A 17,740-nucleotide genomic window follows, 5' to 3' on the forward strand; every position below is an offset into this window, starting at 1 on the left:
CACCTCAAAAAAAATATTCGGGACATGTTTTCGATGTATTTTTGCCTCCTGAATAGGTATATGATCATAAAAATCGGCGGTCGGACATATCTGAGCTGTTATTTTGGAAAAACAGCAGAAAATCGTGATTTCTTAGAGTTTTTTGTATTTATTTTGAAAAATTCTCATCTGATGAAAAAATGTTTCCAACAAAAAATGTAGAATGGAAAATTCTCTACAAGAAAGTTCTGATACATTTTTTTTGTAATTTTAACGGTAAGGCTGCAATTGAACGACGAAAGTGTCGATTTTCGCTAAAGCGCGCACCCTACCGCCTGCCCCGCTCCGAGGGACGGCTCCGCGATTAGGAAGTAAATAATTAAAACTAGTTGAATCAGGATAAATTCCCCGCGGAGGGGGGTCGGGCGGCACGGTCGGTAGCGTAGCCCAATGTCCAACCGTCCAAGGAAGTTATTTTTTTTTTTGACATTTCTAATATTTTATAAAATATTTGCAAAAAATGTCAATTTTTATAACTTTTTACTAATACCTTACCGCCGATTTTTATGATCATATTCCTATTCAGGAGGCAAAAATACATTGAAAACATGTCCCGAATATTTTTTTTCAGGTGACGTAGTAATTGTAAAGTTTTACCGTGCACTTTATACCCTGCAAATATCGTCCTAAACATTTTTTCGTAAGGCGGCTGCAAGTGGGAGAAAAATCGTGAGTAGCGTTACAGGTAACACCCTGTAGATGCTATCGGACTTGCACTTAAAACAAACAGCTTGAAGAAGAGTACAGCTGCATCCTCTTCACTCAAGCGTTCCCCGTTACAATGAAATAGACTCGATAACTTTGGTAGAAAATAGGGATAAATTTTCTGTTAAATAAACCCAACAGAAAAAGTGGACACCAATGAATTGCAGTTGTATTCTTAAGTGGTTTTGATAAATAACTGCGCCAAGTCTCATCAACATTGTTGTGCGTCAATCATTAGGTTTCCTCGTAAGACTCGATGCGCATGAATAACTTTTTTCGTGCGATCTTGATGCAGTCCTTGCTTTTTCGTTTCTTCTCAATGAAAACCAGTGAAGATGGATATATGATCGCACAGATAAATGTCGCTTTCGTGTATAGTATCGTATGTTTCACCCATATAAGTTTCTGATTGTACCCTGTACTATTATGCATACTTCACTTAATTTTAACAATTTCTGTTGAAACATTCAATTTCAAATTGTGCATTGTAGAAAGTTATAACTCAATAGACATTAACTAACAGAACAATATTTTAAACATTTAATGAACCCCTTGCAATATTTTGACGAGCCAGTTATAATTTGTATAGTCAAAAACCGTTGAATACAAAACCTATACAATATTTGTATAGTTCAGAACATTTTGACTTTTTTTAATGATTTTAATAGTATCACAGTTTAAGGTACCTTCTGACTGACGCATCTGACAAACTAATACGGCAAGGGGTTAAATTTTCAAAGGAAATTACACACGTTTTAAATGTTCAAGGATAACATAAGACTGACTGAAAATTAAACGCACATTTCACAGTAATGATGCGTTTTTCAACTAACACATGACACTACTTACAAGCCCCATTCACTCTGCCCACACTTCAATGAATAACTATAATCACTGACGGGTCACACAAACAATACGGAACCAATAAATGCCTACAACATAATACGTTTTGTATTACCTATGTTTATAACCTGCTGAAAGAAGTATGGTCTTTCAGCTACTTTTATGTACACTACTATAACTTTTCAAGATCTCAAAGATTGAATTGAAAACTTAAGAATGGTGTCTATAAAATTATTTCAAAGTGCTATGTATGAAAATGGTATCCTAATGCGCTATTTGCGTGAAAGGGAGGTGACGAACGACTCGCAAACTGATGTCGAAGAAAAGTTCTGGGACAGAGAAAACGCCGTTGGCTAAACCGATAAACAGCAGAAAGCTTTAGTCGTGCGTCTACATTGAAAAATCTTTCGCTTCAAGGCTTTCGTCAGATTCTAGACAGAAAAATCACCGTAAAAGATGCTTCTCAGGATCATAAAAGCCGATGTTTATGAATAATATTCTTTCATTCAAATATAAATGCACATGTTATATTATGATAATTTCACTGTTCTATCCTATTCTATTGATCAGTAGTAGTGTACTTTAATTCTATATGTTCAGTTGATCTTCACGAATTATAACTTCGTTTACTGATATTTTTTAATTTATTTATTATATAAACATTGTGCTGTAATAAGAATTATAGATTTCATTTTCCTATCAACACATTAAAAATAGCACAGTTTGTAGAAAATAATTCTTTTTGTATATTATTTTTTTTATATCTGTGATGTTATTGGTGGAGTATTGGTGGAGACTGTAATGTAAGCCTAGTATAAATTAGTTATATTATTCTTGTACATTAATTTATATATTATAATTAATGTTTGGTAGAATAGATAAAAGTAGCTGAAAAGTAATGATGTAAGAAATTGGAAATCAAAATCAAAAGAATATAACAGCAACCATCAAATTACATTCACTATTCTGCTAAATTCAATTCTGAACTGCTGTGTACAACGAAATGTAACTACTTACGTAACCCAATTTGAACTTAAGACATTTTACTGATAATATGATAATTTTTGTTTTTAAATTTTACGATTTGTACTTTTTACAATTTTTCTATATTATAATTTGTACATTTTGCACTGTGTATATTCCGCATTTATTTGCCTTGATATACCGATTTATAATAGCTCAAGGAGTAACTTAAAATTTAAACTGGTTTTTTTACAAGTATACCGAATGTGAAACGCCAGAATATGTGACATAATGTATTATCAGAATGAAATCCCAAATAATAATTAATTATATTCTTTTTTATTTCAGGAAGGAATCAGTATTCTACCTACAAATTTTACAAAGGTATGTCAATTTTGTATGCTGATTTGATCAAATTATTTTTTCCAATACATTATCTGCCATTGTCACATGCGTAAGTTGCATATTTCATTCTTGCATGACTACGTCGGATCTAGCTTGATCAGATTTGTAATGTTATTTGAATTTACGTACATTTCGACAAAAGCATGTTAATTTTTGTATTTTAAAATAAGGAAACTTAGTTAATGAAACTTGAGAATTTCAGAAATGATGACATCTTAAGATGTTATAAAATTAAAAAATATTGAATAACAACTCTTAACAGGTCCAACCGTAAAAGTTTTATTTCACATCTATTTTGTTTATTAATACAGACATTATAGGTATTAAAAAGATTGTATCGCTTCTATTGTTGTTGCAAGAAAGACAACATAATATATTTCTTACGTATCATACAGTAAATCTGTAAACACTTTTTGTCTCCAAATTTCTAGATCCATGAATTCTCATGTTTCCAAACCACAAATTGGTTATCAGTCGAGAGCAAAAACATCTTCGAGTTTAAGGGATTATCTGATTTGAATAGTTTTGGTTTGCGTGGCAAAATACAGTCAATATTATTGGAACCTAAACTAATGAGATTGATTAATTGGATTGAATTTGCTTAGGTTAGCGTAATTTAATATGGCGGTCGCCATTAAACGACTGACCACACAATTCGAAATTTGAAATCACTGAAGTTGGTTAATTTTAACATCGTAGTCATCGCCATTTGATAAGAACAAAGTTATATTCGTCACAGTATAACGTAACCATAATACAGAATGCTTTCAAAAAAATAGCTTTTGTTTTAGTCTGAATACTATGCATTGATTGGAATTATAATTATTTTTACCTGACAAGAACTAATTTGTGACAGACTATGAAGACTATCGGTCTTGAAAACATTTTCTTTTGCATTACAAAATATATGAAATTTGATTACTTGCTTAATTTGTTCCTAATAACGCATAATGAATTACAGTTCTGTTTAAATTCAGTGAAAGTAATTTTTAGCTCTAATTTGTTGGATCAGTGTATTTATTATTTCCTTTTCGATAATCATTTTGCTATATTTACGTAAATCATAGAAGTAAAATTATTGCATGCGAAATTATATGTTTGTTAATACTAATTTATGAATGAAAATGTAATTAAACCAATATCGTAAATAAAGTTACGATGTTATTATTACTGAATTTTGAAATGTTGCAGCTTAATAATTAAATTAATTTAATTAATAATATAATTAATATTAATATTTCAATTACCAGCCAAAATGACAGGTTTAGTTTTCACGTTTTATATTATAAACTATTATTGCCGGTCACTCCTCAAAACGTCTGTCATATTTTATTAAGGTGAACAATATATTCATTAATGTTTCCATATTTACTTGTTTATTTTCCACTTTCTTGTCAATTCAATAGTATGCGTGAACCAAGACACTCGCGTTAAAGTGCCATACGCATTAGTATTAGTCGATGTTTTCAGTTTATCAATAGAACATTAAGCCTATTTGAATATTTTAGTATAGGACAGTGTTGTTATCCAATATCGCCTGAGATCTTATTCCCCGTCAACTTGTTATACGTCAACTTGTACACATATACCGTATGTATAATATACATATGTATATGTATACCATTGATCAGAATAGTACATCATTGGTTCAGGATGGTACACCAAGTTGTTATTAAATTAATTATCAACTGCAACATTACTTGGTTATACTTTGAGCAACAGAAATTAAAACAGCAGTTTTTGAAAGAAAAACGCGGAGGTTTATTTGTGTGCTAAGAACTGCACGGTGGTGTCGACTGACACCAAAGATTTTAACTGTTCTACGATTTTGATGGATTCTATTTGTTGGTGGTGAGATCGAGTAATATTGTCAAGAACAACGGTCAAGGCAGAAGGATATAAGCAATGTGTGTGAAATAAGGGCAAAGCGCAGGGAGATACAAGAGCTGATACGCCGGGCGGCTCTTTTGATGTTTAGAAAAAATTGTTGCTTTGAACTGATTGTGCAGGCGAGCAGGAAGTTCAAATCATTACTCGCGGTTTTTCTCCCACTTGCAACCACCATTACGAAAAAAAGTTTTAAACAATACTTGCGTGGTATGAATTGCATAATAGATATTAGTAAAGCAAATTTTGAAAACAGTTTGTTTTGTCGGTAAAGTCAAAGTCACCTTGGGTTTTTTAAACAGGAACATACTTTTTTTTTTATTCATAGCATTACATGACACCGCTACGTATTCAAAACACATTATGATATTTCTATTAACACTTTGGCGGCCGCACTGTTCCGAGTTGCTCGAACTATAATTAGCTTAAAATTTATGGGTATACTTTCAAACCCAAAAATCGTTTCGCTCTTAAAATTTTAAGCGGATATTTACGACCACATGAACGTTTCCACAACTTGACGTTCTTAACTATTAACAATAGCCTTTTAACTGGCCAGAAAACCACATCTTTCTAATGCCAATATATCTTTCCTTAAAGAAGTTTATTTCCATGGTCCTAAACTGTGCACCCCTGCGGTGTGCAATGTTTACGAAAATCCTTGCGTACTCGGCGGGCCAAAACACTCAGACTCGATCATTCAGCAGTCTCGCAGTGTGCCCCATTATTTAGTTCTTTTAAAGGACCCAAATCATTTGACTGTTTGGGTTACCTTATTAACAAAACGTTATTTACAACCTTGGAGTGAGGGGTAAAAGTCTTACAATCTCATTCGCTGAAGAATCTTACCAATCACTATTTTTTTACAAATAACAATCTGTCCTGATTGGTCCTTTTTGGTAACGCATTCACGTCCTGAACTTCCTCCATTGCTTTTTCTTTTCTGGCTGTTTAGAGGCGACTAGTCAGTCTTAGACTACCTTCAGCGAAACATACTCACATTTACAAACCATAATTGCTATCAACGACAACAACATACAACAATCATTACTGCTAGTGGGATGATGATCTACATCCTTCATTGACCTGGGCACACCAGTGTGAAGGACTCTGAGCCACTCTATAAACAACAATTATTCTACATATAATTCCATTACTGTAACAAGTTGTGGAAACGCCATGGGTCGACGAAGATATTTACAACCTTTGAAAACAACTATAAATAGTTCATATTTTACCCATCGCGCGAACAGCACGTTTCGGGAAAAGACTTGCACCTGCCGCCGGCACATTTTGTCAGCTTTGCGACAAATTATAGCAGGCTTTTGAGGAGGGCACGCTAACAATATACTGTCACATAATTCATCGATTAGCAGTATTTAATAACCAAAATGTATCATATAACAGTGATATTATAAACGAAAATATAATAATAATGTAATATAGTAATATTATATAAATATACAAAATTTAATAATAACTAACATAAATATAACACTAACTAAATATAATAATAAAAAAAATGAAAATATAATGATATAATAGTTACCCGGCAGTCGCGAAATAATTATTTTGTTTCTCCAAGACAATAGGCAGGGCGACTGCCGCGCCGCGCCAACATTGAGTACCACTGACAGCGGCGCGTGTTTTGCAGAACTATTTTTTTTATAAAAAGAAAGCAAAGGTGATTTTGTAACTTCGCTTGATGGTTTCTTCGCTCTTAAGATTTTCGCCTAGACCCATAGTTTTTTAAATAAATTGAAAAATATGCGTTTTTGGTGTCTTTCTTACTTTAATCATCATTTAAACATATTGTAATAACAATTTATATAGTTTTATTCAGGAAAATTCACAGATTCTTCTTGTGTAAAAAGCCACTGAATAGCTGCTACGGTAAAAGCACAAAAAGTTTCCAAAGTTGAAAATTTGCAATTTTTTTTTAAATTAATTTTCTCAAAAACTGTACATCCTAGAGAAAAACGGATTTCAGATTCGTATTCAGCTCGCAAAAATCTATAAGAATTTCATAGTAGCCGTTACAAAATCAGTTGGCTGTTGCAGTGTTACTGGTTATACCTGATTCTGGTTCCTCCATTTCAGTCTTCGTGTTTAACTACATGTTCATAACATGTAATAGATATTTTTTGAATCTAATCTGACTTTTTGAACTTTTTACACAAATTTCGTATGCATTAAACAAGGCTGCATTTGTAAAATATAGTACAACTTTCTTCGCCCACTTTTTGTTTTTAATAAAATTGAGTAGCACGACAAGTATTGGTCTGCACGGTCTACGTCCTTCATCTACTTATTATATTCGACAATACAGGTCGGTTTTTTTACGGTCTTGTTTGTTCTTGGGCTTGTGACTTTAACCATATTTACCGTGCGTATTCTTGAAATCATATACAAGGCGTTTGGCTACTGGTGGGCATAATTTTAGGGGGTGGTAGTTGTGGTGATTCTGAACAACTTTTTCCTTTACCAAAATTCTGGTTAAAGTTTAGTTTTTAAATTATTAATGAAAAACACTGACCAATCAGAGCGCGAAGTATAAATTTATTAACGAAGCTAATTGTATGGATTAAGCCAAAATAAAGGTGAAGATCAAGCGCAGTTTTTTTAGATAATTAAAAAAATGACTGTTTGTTTAACGACATAAAATTAAAAAATACTCGGACGCTTACCTCATGAGTGAATTTACGATGCGAGAATTCGTCATCAATTTTGAAGTATATCGTCGTATGACAAGAAACCTATTTACTCGCTAAAATCCACAAGAGCATATCAATATCCGCTTTATGGGATTGTCAAGTAAAAAGGGTGATTGTCATATTTGATGTTTTCCGTATAATAAGGGTACGATTTTCGGAACCACACTAAACAAACACACAATCACGCATGGACCCCACGATTGTCCCGTCTGCAGTGTTCACTAAGTCCGCACCACATAAATTAATTTTTTTAAAAGGAAAATGAAATTTTGAACCCACACAAAAGAACACACAAGCACACACGCATCACGATTGTCCCGTGCGCAGTGTGCATGTATCACACACCACGATTGTCCCGTCCGCTGTGTCGAAAAAGTTCGCATAACATCAATTTATTATTTTGAAAAGTAAATGAAACTTCCAATCCCCATGAACATACACACAAGCACATACGCACCACGATTGCCTCGTCCGCGCAGTGTCTATGTGTCACACACCATGATTTTCCCGGCCGCAGTGTCCACAGAATACGCAATTCACAGTAAATGCTCAAAATGTTTACCATTTTCTTTTAAGTATAGTTGGATTCTTAGGAGTAAATTTTCTCGTACTTTTTGGAAATCCGTCATAATATTTTTGAAGATTCCCGCGAAAAACTCAATTCGTTGCTGCAGTTCTTCTACTGAATTGATGGGAGTTGAATAAGTTACAGTTTTCATGTGTTCTCCGAAATCCATGGGATTTAAATCTGGGGACCGTGCGGGTCATGGTACAGGTGCTCCTCTTCCAATCCATCTGTTCTCGAATTATGTTGATATGTGGTCCCGTACAATGATTGCAGAATGTGTTGTTTCGGATGTCTAAGGGTACATCTTCTAAATAGTGCGGGCAATCTACTTTGTAGAAATTGCAGATACTCTGCACCTTTTGTTAATCTGTTCAGCAGGGCAACGGGACCTATCAGTTAATTTCTCAAAATGGACGCATATTTTAATCTACGAACAGGCAGACACAATTCTTCCGCTTTTTGAACACGCTGTGCATATTTTGCGCGCTGTCTCATTTTTCTTTTTTCGAGCTTCTATTGCTAGAATTGGAAGCACGTTACCAATCATGCAGGATGCAGTATTCGAGGCTTTCGAAGTATTATATTAGAGTACTGATACTTTTACACGTGTTTGGTAAGAACCTCTTTTAGAAAAATTTATACGTTTGCCACCGATCATTTTAGCAATAACAGCATTGCAACTTTCTACAGAATTGCTGGTATAATTATATAATACGCTTTCTGCGTTATCAACAATGCGTTTCATCGCATATTCTACTTTGCATAGAATCCTGCCATTTGGAATTTGGGAACAAGATTTTCTTCGCCTACTTTTAATTTTTCATTGGAAAAATATTGAAGGGAGGAACAATCTTCGTTTCCCAAAAATATGGCTAGGAATATTACTTAAATCTTTAATCAAACCAGCAATTTTATTTTCCCAAGTTGCATCGCTGTTGCGGCGAAACGTTGCAGCTTTTGTAATATTCATACGAAACGCTTTACTACTTTGCGCAACAAGTTTTCTTAATTTTAAGAGATTTCGACCACCACTCTTACTAATTTCCTCTATTTTTTCACAAAGGTTGCGGAGAAGATGATTGATGCATTCAATCTTCTCCACAACAACATTTTGGTACGGTGGGAAATCTCTTAATTTTTTAAGAACATTACTGTCGCCATCGTAAATATATTTGTGATATATTAATCCGTACATTTCTAAGCTGCAACGAAAGCCTTCGAGGATGATGTCACTTTCCATACTGGTGGAACTCTGATTAGTTCCCCAGTTTTTGTAACATTTGTGCTCGTGGACTGGCACATTTAATTGACTAGCGCGTGCGCAAATACAACAATATTTGTTTCACACGCTGACAAATAAAACTTTTCGCGTATAATAACCCATGATAATAGCCGCCCCGGATGGAGAATCGTAACCGCCACTGCGGTACGATCTTTTCATCCAGGAACCGTCTGTTATCACAGGTATATATGGAATACCGTCAGTGACATCACCCCTTGCAATTCCCAATTGTCTTTCCACTTTAGCAGCCTCATGCATTTCTTTCTCTGCAGCGGCGGTTAAAGCTTTGGACATTTCATCGTGGCATTTGGCAAACGTATATTTGTTCATGCATTTTACATCTATTGCGGCTAATGATTCTTCTAATTGCGTATATCCAGTCTCCGTCAATATGGTACCTATTACGGCACCTCGATTGACATCCAATATTTCGTCAGATGTCGGTTCACTACAAATGCCACCTTTGAAATGACACACTCGTCATTTAACAAAATATTGTGTTTTGAGACCGGAACGCACTGTTTTTGTTAGGACGAGATCAGTGAACTAGCATGAATTCTGCTAATCGACTGACAATCTTTGCAATTCAGAAAAAACGTGCCCAAAGTTTACGATGCTTCGTCCGCTAATCTCGGCAGATCACAAACTATCTACATCAATGTTACTATCTACATGCAAAACGACATTTTCCATTTCTTCGTCACTATCGTTTCGCATTTTGCATGCATCTAAATATTCTTGACTAGATGTATCAGGTGCTGATTGCAATGTCAATGTATCGTTATTTGTAACGTCTGTTTCGTCCAGACAAAATGTCTTTTGGTGTATTTTCAATGTCGTTGATTTCTACTACCTTATTATTATTATTTATTAGATTCGTATTATTAATACATTTGTCGTAGGAGAATTAGATGAGTCGTTGTAGTCATTATTTGATGCACCTGATACAATTTCTGATTGTGATGTACTTGCTTGGGATTGAGATGCGGTGTCCGCTCGATACAGTGCCCGAATTCTTTTTCACAGCGATGTCCTTCGACTTGATCGTGTGCACTCTTCTTATTTTGGTATTTTGTTCTGTCCATCTTCACTGTACACTGTTTGCACTTACGTAATAAAATATTTAAAAATATATAAACTGAATGAAAAAAAAAAAATAAAAAAATAAATTAAACGGTGTATTATATTGTTACTACAAGTGAACAGTTTGTTAAAGGCTCGCGATGTTTCCGATAGCTTCGCCTGTAACAAACTGACGTTGCCACGGAAAGAAACAGCTGATGATCGAAAGCAATGATCAAAAACAAACAGTACACTACCGATGAAATAATATGAAATAAATGAGCTTAGGAGATATGAACGCGTGGCAGGGAAACGAGTAGACTCTATTTTCCTCCTTTAACTTTTCGGAATTTTATTCGATATAGATGGTCTTCTGCCGTTCGCTTAGACATGCAGTGATGAACTAACCCCGATTAGGAGAAAGTCCTTACAGAGCTGGTGTCTGAACTCAGGTTGAATGACTGTAGAGTTAAAAGAGGCAAGGTAGTAGGACCAGATCTGATTCAGTGGGGTCACTCTGTCTTTCTGGTGTAGAACATTGTCAATTAAGACAACTATGTTCATAAGTTGAGGATAAATATTCTGCTGAACTTCACCCACTTTGACCAGTCGGGAGACTACTGAAGGGAACATCGGAGATGTCACCACTCTGGGAACATAGGATAACTCAGGGAAAGTGGTTATTAATCGACCATAGCCACGGTGATAGAGAGTCACAGTCATTTGTGCAAAGACAGCACTAATGCGAGGTAGTGTCATCACCTCAGGGCTTAGAGTTTGCGAGCGACGACTACCAATTGCAGTTTCTTCAGACCTTATACAATATTTAGCACACAACATGCGCATGACACTTACAAAAGAAGCCTGGCTCTTTTTCAGGATTTTGTGGAGCACAGCTCCTCGATTCAGGAAAGTAGCCACCAAAAAGTGTACATCATCAAGCAGTTCCTCATGGTTTGTGTATCGCCAAGTGACCTCTTGACCATCATCATTGAATTTGATCTCGAACTGAATTTCTGGTTGTTGTTTGGCTTGCTGCCAGCGTAGTTCTTTATCTCAACACTAGGATCAACGTATATTCGAAGAAGAAACAATTTTACAAGTTTTATAATTTAAAATAAGAAACTTTAAACAATTAATTTTGACCTCTTCGGTGGTTGTAGTGTTAATCATTTGTGTGATAGAATCTGTGATGCTTACCACGCGACGGCTTACCGCTTTCTTCCCCTTCTTCTTTTAGCGGTGGTTGTTGCTGCTGCTGCACAAATTACTGTTGTTGATGCTGCTGTTACAGCTGCGCTTACATTTGCAGCAACTGCATTTGTTGCAACGCATTCATGAGTGCTTGTTCTGAAAGAGAGAAAAGGAAAATATATATCTTACGTACATTTTCTTGAATCATGCATTATATTAATTTTCCATTGAAATTGTAATTATACTTACGAGTATTTTGTTGATCTTGATCCATCGTTCTTTAAAAAAAATGTGTATTATTTAAAAAGTAATCTATTTGCATTTGTGAATAAAGTTCTGAAAAGCACTCATCCCCTATTTTTATTTGAAGCTTAATATTCTTGTTTTTTATATCCTGATTACGAATATCATAATGAAATTTGGTGACTGCTTGATTTTTACACGGCAAAAAGAACCGTGAAAGGAACGTATAACTGTGGTTCAATAATTCGAGACAATCGGGAGTGAGCGGTTTTCAGAAGTATATTCAACCAAACCACCAACCGTTAAAGACTAAATTAATGTATCTTATATATAACATATATAAAAATGAAATAGTACTTACCTGTTGACAGCACTGTGGTTGAACTGAAACTGAACAAAAATCTGCGGTATATGACTTCCAAAGGAAGAGGATTGGTGAGGCAAATTGCAGAATTGCATACTGTGTTTATACGTTTTGTTATCAGGTCATTTAAATTGGAAATATAGAATAGACTGCAAGAGTGCGATACGCTTAGGAACAAGCCGTTCCACTTTTTGTCAGCTCCTACATTCTTTAAAGTTTGGTGACCGCTTCGAACGTAAAGGACAGCGAGTGAAAAAGAAGACATAGCATAAACAAATCGGTATACGTCGGCAAAACAATACCAATGCAATAATGAAACTTTTGTACTTTTATTTTTTTTTGTTATGAAACGTTCATCGACAAATTTGTGATACTTTTCTGTGGTGCCGAATTATTTGGACACCCAGTGTGCAGCGTTACCGATGTACGTTTGGCTGCGCGCGTTCTGCGTGCACGCATGTTACCATGAGAACCGCGATCGGCATTTGTTTGTTTCTTCGCGCGAAAAGCGTAGATTGCGTACCACGACGGCGTCATAAAAAGATCGCGTAGCATCGGCTCTCGTTCGGTAATCCCGCGGATACTCCTTATTACGTTATATATTATATTCTTTTATTAAATCTTTTCCTTTTTAACACAATCGTGTCTAATTTCATTTTTATCCTACATTTCTGATTAAAATAAACCTAAACACGATATAATTCGAACCGTATGTACCGTGTACATTTTTTATTCAGTTATTGCCACGATATAACTTCTTGCAAATAAATATATTCCGAATTACATCGTGTTTGGTATCATTTTAAACAGAAAAATATCAGTAATATCGTGGTAAAATTTTTTTTATAGAAAATGAAAAATAACAAAGTGAAGTCGTTGCATTAGTGTTGCCTCACCGATATATCTGATCCCAGATCATGTTACACTACTCGGTAAGCGAGGTTCTTGTCGTTCAGAGGGGTGTACCCACCGTGCTGGGAATGATCTCGTCGCACTCATCCTACGCATACTTTTCATAATACAATATAACAATTCTGCTTTGAGCGAATCCAAAAAAACGGGCCATTCTGCTTTGAGCGAATCAAAAGAAACGGGCCAATTCTGCTTTGAGCGAATCCAAAGAAACGGGCCAATTCTGCTTTGAGCGAATCAAAAGAAACGGGCCAATTCTGCTTTGAGCGAATCAAAAGAAACTAGCTAATTCTGCTTTGAGCGAATCAAAAGAAACGAGCCAATTCTGCTTTGAGCGAATCAAAAGAAACGAGCCAATTCTGCTTTGAGCGAATCAAAAGAAACGGGCCAATTCTGCTTTGAGCGAATCAAAAGAAACGAGCCAATTCTGCTTTGAGCGAATCAAAAGAAACGGGCCAATTCTGCTTTGAGCGAATCCAAAAAAACGGGCCAATTCTGCTTTGAGCGAATCAAAAGAAACGGGCCAATTCTGCTTTGAGCGAATCAAAAGAAACGGGCCAATTCTGCTTTGAGCGAATCAAAAGAAACGGGCTCAATTTTGCTTTGAGCGAATCAAAAGAAACGGGCCAATTCTGCTTTGAGCGAATCAAAAGAAACTAGCTAATTCTGCTTTGAGCGAATCGAAAGAAACGAGCCAATTCTGCTTTGAGCGAATCAAAACAATCTGGCCAATTCTGCTTTCAGCGAATAAAAACAAGCGAGCCAATTGTGGTTTGAACAATTTTTCGCTAATATCTCGAAAATTAAAGCTTTCTGTCAATTATGCATAAGGAAGAGATTGTCCAGAACCATGTCCCTGACAACATATTAAAAGGACATTAAAATCGTCCAAAGTTGATTTTAAAACTTTTCAACAATTTTTCGCTAATATCTCGAAAACTAAATCTTTCCGCGAAATTTGTATAAGAACAAAATTATTCAGAATCATGTCCGTGATAAAATATTAAAAGCGCACTAAAATCGAGAAAAGTTTATTTCAAAAGTTGCCGGTTGTCTTGCAATAACAATACTTTGCAATTAAAAAATGAAAAATTTTTTGATAATGGTACCAATGGGGAGTCAGAACCTACCAGATGCAAAAGGTTTATTTCCAATCGGTCCAACCAGTTAGGTGTAATCGGTTTCTTTTTTTTGTATAGTTACTCCGCTATGTTTCAAAGTTTTTCGTGAAAGAGAGGTGCCATTTAAATTTAAGATCACCTTTGGCAGAAAATTTCATATATCAAATCTGCATCAACTGATCTGGATCAGAATAATAACTGTCTTGTGATTATGTTCCAAATTTAGTAAACTATATTTAAAAAAAAATTACGTGCTACCGAATTATTAATTAAAACGGCTTAATGAATTTATTATAGTGTTAGTATTCATTGTATGAAAGTAAATGTTTTGTATTCTACAATTATGTTTATGATAATAGATCTAAAAATATTATATATAATTTTGCTTGTTCCTAAACTCATCATGATATCAGCGTAACCTAAAATTTTATATTAAACATTTAATTACTGTTCTTACATTATAAAGTCATATAAATTTGTCAAAATATCGATGAAAAATAGAGAAATGATACAAGGATGTAGTGTAGTAAAGGACCACAAAATAGGATGTTTCGCTACAAGTTGCAAGTGAAAAGTTTTATAAGCCAAAATTAATTCAAAGGAATTGAACGTATTGATTAAATGCGTTATAATCCATAATTGATTGAATGTATTTATTACAAATAAAATATTTTCATTCCAAATAATATTAATATTTAAATTAAATTTAAAATAATTAAAGTAAAACGTACTTAATATCTTGGATAGTAGCAATTAATTACTGAGACATCCATGAATATTTTATTGTTGTGCCATATGTTTATTTTCCGATTTTAATTCATTTTAAACCTCTTAAACGTTGATAGACTATTCAGTTCACACTTCACATCCTTGAGAAATCAGTTACTATAACTGCTTTTTTAACAGTTTGATTCCTTCGACTTTTAACGTTTGTCCTCTAATAAGGGCGTAAATTTCCAAAAGTTGTAAGTTGGTTCTCTTATTGGGGACTGTACGTTGGGTAATCAAATTGAACAAATTAAAATTCAGCAATCATATTTAATCATTGGTTCATCTTGTAACGAGAAAATATCCGTTTCTTAAGCTGATTGCAGTTTAGTATGGAAATGCAGGAGGACTGTTCTTGATTATCCAACTGACTGTGCAAAGGTGGAAAGAAGCATCTCTGTATCTATAACGGAACGGCACAGATGCAAGATGAGTACTTTGCTCGCTCCTTTTGATCTTACCTTTGATGTTTCAGAAACGATACACGTTCACATAGCAGTAGAATTCTCGTATCCGCGGATGAAAATGTTCCAAATACATATTAATGGCTAACGTTTCGTGCTATTGACTTTATCTCTTATCTAAATAGCTACTTATATAATGTAAAGATATATTTAATCTGCTTCCGTTACAAGTGGCTTCGAGACATTTAAAAAATTGTGGGCTAGGTGGTCATACAATACAAGTTAATTTACTGCACAAATGGCTTTTTTAGTTTCGAAATAATTGTATATGGTTAGCTACAATGAGAATTTAAAGTGTTTTCCGTATATTTAAGGTTAAACCTGTGATATGATGCACACGAAATTTAAAATTAACAATAAAATAGGCAGGAAACGACAAACTATAAATTAATATCCATTTTAATTCTTCATCTTTCTACAAAAGTTAATACAGATTTAGAGAAACACCTCAGTACGTTTAGTAATTTAAAGGTAAAATACCTTTAGAATCTTAAAAAAAAATTGCAAAATGTTTTTTCTATAAAATGTTAGTGCAACATCTCAAAAATATAGTCTCAAAATTTGAAAGAATAATAGGGAACCCTTTTGATGTTACTTACGCCTTTGGTGCGGTGGATTATGTAGTGGATTTGTTATTATTATTCTATTGCTGTGTTTGAAATTTTGTATTTTTACGCTTTTTAGCGGGGCAACTTATTCGAGTCTGGTCAATGTCGGGTCGCACATCTGGAACCACTTCGAATTATTCTATTCTTACTTACCGAAACTTTAAACGCATTTTTCTCAAAACTACGTTTGTAAAATTAGCGTGACTGATAATTTAAAAACTAGTTTATCGATCACATTCAAATTTTTTGCACATATCCATTACAATTATTGGGATTATGGAAGCTAGGTGTTATTTAATAAAACACAGTAGTTAAATTTAACTTTGAAGATGAATTAGTGAACTCTTCTCTATATATTCTTTTACTGGATGCTTACTCGAGACGTGCGCTATTTAGACTAGTCCTCGGACCGTTTTTCCTCGTGCTCGAGAGGTCCCATGCCTCATTGATACTTTTGTATATCTCAGCATGCTTACACTAGAAGGACCGTCTTAGATAACGCAGTTCGTCGAATTCCTAATTAGACAGGATGTTTATACCTTGCCTCTAAAATAAGCTATGGAAGAAGTAACTTAAGATTGATTTTTGTATATTCCAACAACAATATTATCTAACATATGAACCTAAATGTATGAAATAAATTAAACATTAAAGTCCTTTTTTATTGTAAAATATTGCAAAAATTTTTAGTAAAGTTCTAAGTTTTTCTTTAAACGCGCGTCATCTCTTCAATGTTACACATTTTGCACATTTCTGAGGCTCATCTACTAACTGTGAATGTTAATTATCGAAACATCGTTTGCAAACGTGTTTCAGACCAATGTAACTAAAGCTAGAGGTTCCGCCGTTTCACGAGACGCACGAAAACACTTTCAGGAAGGAGTATCGTAATTCAGCCATTTTTAAATATTTTTAAATACAAAAAATATGGTGTAATAGCCAATAGCTATAATAAATTATAACTGAAATTTCGAAAATACAAGACAAAGATGTCCTAAAAAAAAAATTCACAACTATCAGCTTATTTTCATCTATCTAAAGGTATTTCCCTCTTAAGAAAGGAACTTCATGAATTTCGAATGATCTGTTTGGTAGTTCCAGTGCTAAGTGAATTGTGTCAGAACAAAGCTATTAAGTCGGAAAGTAAGCGCATTTATGCTGCACGAGATTTGCAAAAGAAAATAAAGTATAGAATGTAAAGTTAACGTAATAAATTCATAACGGCATGATCTCATCAGTAGACCTGGCATTATTCTCATATGTCCAAATGACCCACCGGGTCAAATGCGTCACCGCAGACAGTGTTTAGTGTAAAAATATAAATTAACACGTTGGCTGCCGTGGGGGTCACCGGTGACCGGCGACGCGACCAATAGTTAACACGTTCCGTACCGGATCGTTTTTTCAAGACTTTCCGTTCAGGCCGCGTGGGGCGCATACTTTTGACTAGTGTTTCTTTGTTTTTGGCATATGCTTCGCTATGATTAAAATAGTGCAAAAATCATAATTATCAAGGAAAGGGTATACATTTTAAGATGCATAATACAACAAAGCAATAAATTTATTTTCCTAGGAATTACTTTAACAAATACATGGCT

The 17,740-nt window shown here is 34.5% G+C and overlaps 1 protein-coding gene across 6 annotated transcripts in view; it reads left to right on the top strand.

Annotated features, from left to right (window-relative positions):
• Positions 1–17,740, top strand: part of Grd (GABA-gated ion channel) — a 292,539-nt gene that overhangs the window by 33,691 nt on the left and 241,108 nt on the right. For all 6 annotated transcript variants that reach the window (XM_076529173.1, XM_076529182.1, XM_076529184.1 and 3 more), the window contains one exon: positions 2,899–2,934. The gene's annotated coding sequence lies outside the window, so the exon portion shown is untranslated. The remainder of the gene's footprint in view (positions 1–2,898; positions 2,935–17,740) is intronic.

This window comes from Megachile rotundata, chromosome 2 (assembly GCF_050947335.1).
Source record: "Megachile rotundata isolate GNS110a chromosome 2, iyMegRotu1, whole genome shotgun sequence".
NCBI classification, from domain to species: Eukaryota; Metazoa; Arthropoda; class Insecta; order Hymenoptera; family Megachilidae; genus Megachile; species Megachile rotundata.